A 9394-nucleotide genomic window follows, 5' to 3' on the forward strand; every position below is an offset into this window, starting at 1 on the left:
TCTGGACCTATGGAATAAGCAAATTCCATAACTTATTATGAAGTAAGTTTGAAATATCCTCTGCCTGAGAGCCAGGATGGGTGGCTATAAACAAACTTTATGGGATTGCGGGAAATTTGGGATTGCGGGAAATTTGGCCACAACCTTGCTAAGTGCAGAAGCTTCAGGGGGTAGCCCAGTTAGTCTGTACAGGATAAACTTAAAAAAAACAATGAATGGTCTGGTAGCCCTTTATAGACTAACAAAACATGTAGATGGCATCATGAGCTTTCGTGGGCACAGGCCACTTCTTCGGATGACTGGAGTCATCTGAAGTGGACATCCGGTTAACTAAAAAAATACTCATCCACAGATGGTGCCAGACCACAGAGTGCCAGACTAGAAAGGTTCAACCTGTATTTGTTGTTTAAATTTTGTGATAGCCAAGGTTGTATCTGTTAGAAATACTGTATGTAGCTGTGAAACACCTTCTTCTGCACTTTATGTATTTTGGTTTTATTTTTCATTAGGTAATAAATCTAGTTGAGATTTTTAAAGGTCACAATTTTGATCAGAACTCTCAATGGAATATCAAATGTCATTTTTAATTTCATGAACATTTCAATGAAGTAGTAGGCCAGATAGGTCAGACAGGGTACATCTACACAGCAGGGCTAAAGTCGAAATAAGCTTCACAACTTCAGCTACGTCAATTGCATAGCTAAAGTCAAGATAGCTTAATATGACTTTTGGTGCTAACTACACATCACGAAGTCTAAGGAAGGGCACTCTTCCTTTGATTATCTTTACTCCTTGTGAAATGAGGGTTATCATAAGTTGGAGTAAGAAGTCTTCTTAGCTCAACATTATTGTGAAATAAAGGCTTGTAATTTAGATACACAACATTATTTCAGAATAACCTGTTACTCCGAAATAACATTTCTGTGTTAACATACCCACAGGCAGCGAGTTCATGTTTAGAGATGTCTGTCTAGTTTCATTAAAACTCTGTAGCACAATGCAAAATATAGAAAATGAATTGCCTGTTCTGGAGCTAAGCAGGGATGGTGGTGTAGTAAGTTGAAGGTCAGTAACATGGAGTCAGCAGGCCTAAATAGAGGCCTGTAACATGAAAACAGCAACAGGCCTGCAATCTAGTGAGCAAGACTTTGGTTCAGTAACAGGAGCCAAGAAAGAGGCCCTATTGATAACTGTGTGATTGTGTAAGTTAGGTCGAGCATGGAAGGACACAGGGAGGCACTGGGTACAGACTGTAAGCCAAAGGGGAGTAATGGAACATCTTAATAAGAAATGTCTTGGTACAAAAACTCCCTAAAAACTAATGCACATACCGACCTAGGTTCAGGACTGGGTCGGAATTGACAGCATGAAGGATAGTAAGTGAGCCCCCCTTCCGTACAGTGAGGGGTGGTAACTAGGCAACAGAGGGTGGTAACCTGGTGCGTAAAGAAAATATGTAAGTTGTTTGTACCTGTCTATAAAAGGACACCGCAGAGGGTGCTCTCCGGCCGACCTTGGGGGGGGTGCACTAGGCGCCTGAACGGCAGGTGTCATTGCCTAAACTTACAGGCTACGTCTACACTGGCCCCTCTTCCGGAAGGGGCATGTAAATTTCACGAGTCGTCGTAGGGAAATCCGCGGGGGATTTAAATATCCCCCGCGGCATTTAAATAAAAATGTCCGCCGCTTTTTTCCGGCTTTTAAAAAAGCCGGAAAAGAGCGTCTAGACTGGCCCCGATCCTCCGGAAAAAGCGCCCTTTTCCGGAGGGTCTTATTCTTACTCTGAAGTAAGAATAAGACCCTCCAGAAAAGGGCGCTTTTTCCGGAGGATCGGGGCCAGTCTAGACGCTCTTTTCCGGCTTTTTTAAAAGCCGGAAAAAAGCGGCGGCCATGTTTATTTAAATGCCGCGGGGGATATTTAAATCCCCCGCGGATTTCCCTACTACGATAGGTGAAATTTACATGCCCCTTACGGAAAAGGGGCCAGTGTAGACGTAGCCACAGAGTGCACAGTAGCTTAACTTTGACTAACTGCTGTTAATATTTGTTATATGGCAATAGGCCTGCCCGGTGTTGGTACCTTGTCAACGCGGGCCATAGTGCCCAGTGGTGTAACATTGTACTGATCTCTGTTACCAACTGGTAGAGTTTCGCATTTGACAATAAACCTGCTCGATTGATTTCAAACCTTGCCTGCATCTGTCATTTCCGGGGCCCCTCAGAGATCTCTTGTGTTGACCTAGGTGCACGGGGTCTAACGCTCTAGATAAAGAGAGTACCGATTGTTACGCACGCAGCCAAAAGTTTAACAACGGAGTAGAGGTCCTGTCAAGAGTGCGCCAGGACAACCCTGACCAGACGACGCTGACACTGACAGTCTAGACCACCAAAGGTACCGAGGTACGAGAACACTGAGGTACGACAGTTGGCACTCACCATTTTGCAATATTGAAATTCATGCTTGCTCGTCACTTGAAGGCAAATGTCTATTTTCCCTTTTTAACAGCCATAAATGCAGAAAGAATAGACTCAAGGCATTTAGAAGGTATAATCAGAGTGTAGCTGGCTGAAAGCCAGGATGTGTATGGTGTAATGATGACATAGAAACTATGGAATTTCTTAGTACTAATAATGTCATACACATCCTTGAATAGACCAGAATCCTTGCTATAACTCAGGCTAAAGGCTTTAAAACACAGCAAATGGCAGAGACAGCTCCTGAATTAATCTTTTTTCTTCTGTATTATAAACTTGATGTGTTATAAGCTACAAATTCCCAACTGAGATAGAGTACATTACGTTCTTACTTTATCTGATGTGTAATTTATAATTTTATTAAAGGGAAAAGAGATGTAAATCTCATCTATACTCTATTGTCTAGAAATATGTATCTGTCTTTCTAACTGTCCTTCATCTGTCTGTGAGTCCGTTTGTTAAGAACTCTCCAAAATGGTAAGAGCTAGGGCCACTAAATTAAATAGGCAGCTTCCTCTTATCACAACCAGTGCTTTTTTTGTGACGGTACTGCCCAATATGTAGTACTGGCACCTCCAGACGTAGTACCGGCACCTCCAATCAGAGCTTACCTGGAAAGAATGGAGCGTACCAGCACCTTTGTACGCAAATGTTTGACAGTTAGCTGGGCCGCGTGAATTAGAGAAGGGGCTGCGTTTTTTAAAAGGCAATGCCGGCTCCACCCCAGCTTTTTTTTTCCCCCCAACAAATTTTCCCCTGGAGTACAAAAAAAGCACTGATCACAACATAATTCGAGGTAAGTGTTTGTGCCAGGACAATGGGATGTGCCTGGCATTCAATTGTTTCTCATGAAATGGAAAGGGAGTTATACTCTAGTATAACCACAAGGGGGAAGAAAGGACACAGATGGAGACTGGGATAGTCCATCAAGGGGCAGCGGTGGAGAAAAGGATAGCTACCTATTATATATTTCAGAGTGTTTGTCTGTTTGTGTGTCTATCTGTGTGCCTGTTGGACCCCCAGCTGGGACACATGCACCCGTCTCCCAGATGTGCTTGCTGCTGTGGTGAGATAGGGCTGGGGTTGTCCTTTCTTCCTGGCACAGCTTGAAAACTGAACCTCTCATCTCCGGCCCCACTCCAGAGCAATGATTTCAATGAAGAAAAGCACAATTTATTTGAGGTAAGGACCTGTGTAACGCCAAGTAAATTTTATAGTAAAATAACATTTAAAGAAACTATACTGACATTTTCAAACCATCCTGAGGGTTCTATAAAAAGGACCTGCAAACACAGGCAGCCTCCTTATCAAAGTGACCTGACGACCCAGAGCACTGCAAACACAAAAGACAGTGCTAGTTAAAATACATGTGGGATTAATTAAAATAAAATGTATATTTGATTAATAACCAATAAAAGCAGAACAAGACCTTGGTTGTACAGTGGTAAAGCTGATACATTCGGCTGATATGTTGAGAAGCCAATGAGAAGTGAAAATCTGTAAGATGAAGCCAATTGAAATACGAAAAGGTCTAAAGGACCACGTGGCCTGATCAGCCCTTCATTGCCACAACTGCACAGAGATAGCTTAACGTTTGCGTTGAACCTACTACTTTTACAGTGTAAGTGTGGAGAATAACTGACCATAGAGAAGAATATACAGAAGCTTTGTCTTAGTTTTCCATTGTCACCCACATCACAAGCTCCACAGTTACCAAGGCCGCTGTTTGCTGATGCACTGCTGGGCCAGCAGGGGGCAGCAGCGCTTTGGCAAAGTGTTGCTGTGGCAAGGTGGGATGGTGCTCTGTTTCTTTCTTAATTGAATCTGTATTTTGATTTGGAAATATGCATAACTATCCCATCCATCCAAGCATTTTTAAATATTCATGCCACCAGGCCAGAGATTCCTTTTTCCCCATCAGCAGCTCAAAACTGGGAAACCAGGCCCTGGGAAGAGCCTCTGGCATGGGGACCATTTTGTTGCCCAAGAAAGCAAAGACAAAGATAAGGCTGGAGGGGGATAGACCAGGGATGTTTCACTAGTAAAGATGGGCCTTCCACTAAATACATACTGGCTGGCTGTGTCTAGACTGGCAAGTTTTTCTGCAAAAGCAGCTGCTTTTGTGGAAAAACTTGCCAGCTGTCTACATTGGTCACTTGAATTTCCGCAAGAACACTGACTTCCTACTGTCTGAAATCACTGCTTCTTGCAGAAATACTATGCTGCTCCCGTTCGGGCAAAAGTCCTTTTGCGCAAAAGCTTTTGTGCAAAAGGGGCAGTGTAGACAGCTCAGATTTGTTTTGCGCAAAAAATCCCTAATCACGAAAATGGCGATCGGGGCTTTTTTGTGAAAAAGCGCATCTAGATTGGCACGGACGCTTTTCTGCAAAAAGTGCTTTTGCAGAAAAGAGTCCGTGCCAATCTAGATGCTCTTTTCCGCAAATGCTCTTAATGGAAAATTTTCCTGTTAAAAACATTTGCGGAAAATCATGCCAGTCTAGACGTAGCCACTATGTCTACACAACAGTGTTATTTTGGAATGTGAACTGGTTCGTCACCGAGAGTCAACTACAAACTAGTCTGTCACAGAGAGTCAACCATAATGGGCCACCACCACGGCCGATGACCCTTTATTGTGTGCGCTTGTGCCTCCACCCGAGCCGGATCCGTCGGTCAGCGGAGTAGGGGGGTTTGGGCCCGCCCCCTCTACGAACCCCGGCCCAGGGCCCTAAAGGCAGGGACCCACGGTCCCTCCCTAGCGGATGGGGGAAATGCCCCAAAATGCACCCGCTCACGGGCTCCACGACCCTGCCCTGGGCCGCTTCCTACTCCACCAGGCCTCCTGGCCCGCCCCTCCTGTGATATCCCGTCTCACCTCTCCCTCCTTCTTCCTTCCTCCTGCTCCGTTCGCCTCCTCCCCCTGCACTGTGCCGACCCCGGGTTTAAATCCCCCGCCGGCTCCGCTCCCCCTCTCCGTCACTTCCCCTGCGACGCTCTCCAGCCACCCTTCCCCCGTGACCTCATCAGCCCGTGCCTCACCGGCCCCTCCCTCCTGGGCCCTGCCGGTCGGCGCCCTCTGCCTCCCGACGCTCCCCGCGCCGACTTCCGGTGCGTCCACGCAGCCCGACGTGGCGGGCCTGACCGAGCTCACCACCCCCCGGTGTGCCCACCCGGCGTCCCCCCGAGCGCTCTGAGTGCGGGGCGGGAGTGCCCTGTCACATGGAATAACTGAGATTATTCCGAAATAAAGATCGCGTCTACACAGGAAACCTGTTATTTCAAAATAATGTCAAACTGGAGGACTTCTTACTCCGACTCCTATAACCCTCATTTTACGAGGAGTAAGAGAAGTCGAAGAAAGCGTGTTCTTCCTTCGACTTCCTGCTATGTAGAAAGCCCCAAAAGCCGAATTAAGCTATTTCGACTTAGACAAGGCTATTAATGTAGCTGAAGTTGTGTAGCTTATTCTGACATTAGCCTTGCTGTGTAGATGTACCCATACAGACCCTTTCCTTCATGCCTGGATCTGGCCCCCAAGATTCAGGATCCCCCCCTTGCATTGGAGTGCCTGTGCTGGCACTCCAGCCCCTGCTGCCCCATGGCAGGGCTGGTGCATACAAGATATACAAGCCTGTTGCTCCCTAGTCTCTGTGTGAAGGAAATGTCTTTCTCCTTCTCAGTGAGGAGCCACATCAATAAGGCTACGTCTACACTGGCATGATTTTCCGAAAATGCTTTTAATGGAAAAGTTTTCCGTTAAAAGCATTTTCAGAAATATCACGTCTAGATTGGTAGGATGCTTTTCCGCATAAGCACTTTTTACGGAAAAGCGTCCGTGGCCAATCTAGACGCAGTTTTCTGCAAAAAAGCCCCGATCACTATTTTCGCGATCAGGGCTTTTTTGCGGAAAACAGTACTATGCTGTCTACACTGGCCCTTTTGCACAAAAGTCTTTCGGAAAAAGACTTTTGCCCGAACAAGAGCAGCATAGTATTTCCGGAAAAGCACTGATCGTCAGTGCTTTTCTGGAAATTCAAGCGGCCAGTGTAGACAGCTGGGAAGTTTTTCCGCAAAATCAGATGATATAGACACAGCCTAAGAGTTGTGAGTGTTTTGTTTTTTGCTTTTTTGCTTCTCACGTGTATGTGGCTTCTAACTGATTTTTCTGTGGGTTAATGGCCCCCAAACCAAAATAGGTCCCCCCCGTGCTAGAGACTTTGGCTGAGATCTTCCTGCTCTCCTATATGTGGTATGATCCTGAGGGCACAACATGGGTTCTCAGAATGAGAGGGTGTGCAGTGCAGACAGGTTAAATATGCAAAATACATGTGTTGAGTAAGCTGGTGGATAGGAGAGTGTGGGATCCATGGGGGCAGGGGATGTTAAGTTGTATCCAGAGAAGTAGTGTGTAACGACTGGGTGGGAGCAAGAGTGGGTGAAATTCTAATGGAGATGGGTGGAATAAACATACCAAGTGGGCATAAGCAGGACAAAGAGGCAATGTGTCCACAAATTCATATGTATCTTCATGCACATCAGAGTCTATCGGGTTTTGGTTTGCATATGTGGGCAACAAGGCAGCTGAAGGTGGAATTTATTAAGAAGAAACATCTTGCTCCCTGGGGAAAATGTTCCATTCCCTTTCCACATAAACTTCGCACACCTCTGCTTCACTCCCATCAGGTATCATGGCAAACTACCTCTCCTTGACAAGTTAGAGACACGTCTTAAGGCTAACGTCGGTCTAAGAACTTTAGAACAGCCATACTAGGTCAGACCAAAGTATCCCATCATCTGACAGTGGCCAATGCCAGATGCCACACAGGAAGTGAACAGAACAGGGAATCATCAAATGATCCCTCTTCCGTCATCCATTTCCAGCCTCAGAAAAAAAGAGAATAAGGACACCTTTTCTACCCATCCTGGATAATAAGCATTAATGGACCTATCCACCATGAATGTATCTAGTTCCTTTTTGAACCCTGTTAAAGTCCTGGTCTTCACAACTTCCTCTGGCAAGGAGTTCCACCAGTTGACTGTGCATTGTGTGAAGAAAAACTTGTCTTTGTTTTAAATCTGCTGCCTATTAATGTCATTTGGTAAGCCCTAGTTAATTTCATTTGGTGGCCTGGAGTTCTTGTGTTATGAGAACAAGTAACTAACTTTTCCTTGTTTATTTTCTCCACACCAGTACTTATTTTATAGACCTCTGTCATATCCCCCTTTAATCTCCTCTTGTCTAAGCTTAAAAGTCCCAGTCTTTTTAATCTCTCTTCATATGGTGGCCATTCCAAACTCCTAATCATTTTTGTTGCCCTTTCCTCAACTTTTTGCAATTCTAAGACATCTTTTTTTGAGATGAGGTGACTACATGCGTATGCAGTATTCAAGAGGTGGATTTTTCATGGATTTTTACAGAGGCAATTAGATAGTCTCTGTCTTATTCTCTATCCCTTTAAAAATGAGTCCTACCATTTTCTTTGCTTTTTGACTCTGCACACTGAGTGGGTGTTTCCAGAGAATTCTCCACAATAATTCCAAGCTCTCTGTCTTGAATTTAGTCCTCATCATTTTGTACATTTAGTTGGGATTATGTTTTATTAATGTGCATTCCTTAGCATTTATCAACATTGAAATTCATTTGACATTTTGTTGCCCTGTCACTTAGTTTTGAGAGATCCTTTGGAAGCTCTTCAGTCTTCTTTGGATTTCCCTATATTGATCAATTTAGTATAATCTGAAAATTTTCCCATCTCACTGTTTACTCCTTTTTCCGAATCAATTATACTTACCTGTCTGAAGGGTCCATGCCATGTAGGGTTTCCTGTGCAGCTTCTTCTACATCCAGAAATTCACAAGCTGGAAGCAGGGTGTGGAGGGTGATTATTGTTTGTTACATTCCCATGAGCTCACACAGGGTTTGGTTTTCAGGCAAGAACACCCCATTGAAAATCATCAGACTCCTCCACTCTCTCTGGGTGGTTCTTTCTAATAGTCATGAATGTGCAATGGAAACTCTTGCCTCAGAGTCCTAGAGAACTGCATGCAGGTGTCCACTTCTATCTCCCATTCTATACTGTTCAGGCTTGCACTCATTGGAAGCGATACAATCTCACTTTAGGCTTACAGGCCTGCAGTCTGATGCTAAAACTTTGGTGACTGCCTTTGGTAGGTTCCCCTTTATAAAGAGTACCTCATGCATGGGCATTCCCACTGGAAGTGGAGTGAGTTGCCATATTTCCAAAGTCATGAAATATTTGACCTAGAGTTGGGTTACAATTACACACAACAGTGGTGTCTGCACCCAGGTCCTCAGAGAACAATATGAGCCAAAAGGATTGGTTACATGTGCAGGAAATAGGTAAAGAATAACTCAGTATGAGCTCATGGATGCAGAAGCAGATCCATGGAACATGGTGACCCATATAAATTGAATTTAATGGCGAAAACTGATAGAAACATCCTCTGGCCCCTCCTGAACACACAACATACAGCCAATCAGCAATAAATGGAGATTGTGATGTCACAATAGCTTGCTTTTGTAAAAGGGGAGAGGCAGTCTCAATTTCTTCTGGGATTTCTCCAACACACGGTGGATTTTTACAGCCCAAATGAACAGTCCTTCAGACGGGATGGAAAATGCTGTCTTCTCCCTGGCCTCGGGCTCCAGGGGGATCTGACAGTACCCCTTCATCAAATCCAGCATGGACAGATACTTGGCGTGCCCCAGCCGCTCTAGGAGTTCGTCTACTCGGGGCATGGGGTACGCGTCAAACCGAGATAGTGAGTTGACCCGTCGGAAATCTATGCAGAACCTAGTCGTTCCGTCCAATTTTGGGACCAGGACGATAGGGCTGAGCCATTCACTGTGAGACTCCTCCATCACATCCCACTGCCACATTAGCTTTATCTCTTCCCA

The sequence above is a fragment of the Pelodiscus sinensis genome, chromosome 3 (genome assembly GCF_052426305.1).
Source record: "Pelodiscus sinensis isolate ZL-2025 chromosome 3, ASM5242630v1, whole genome shotgun sequence".
NCBI classification, from domain to species: Eukaryota; Metazoa; Chordata; order Testudines; family Trionychidae; genus Pelodiscus; species Pelodiscus sinensis.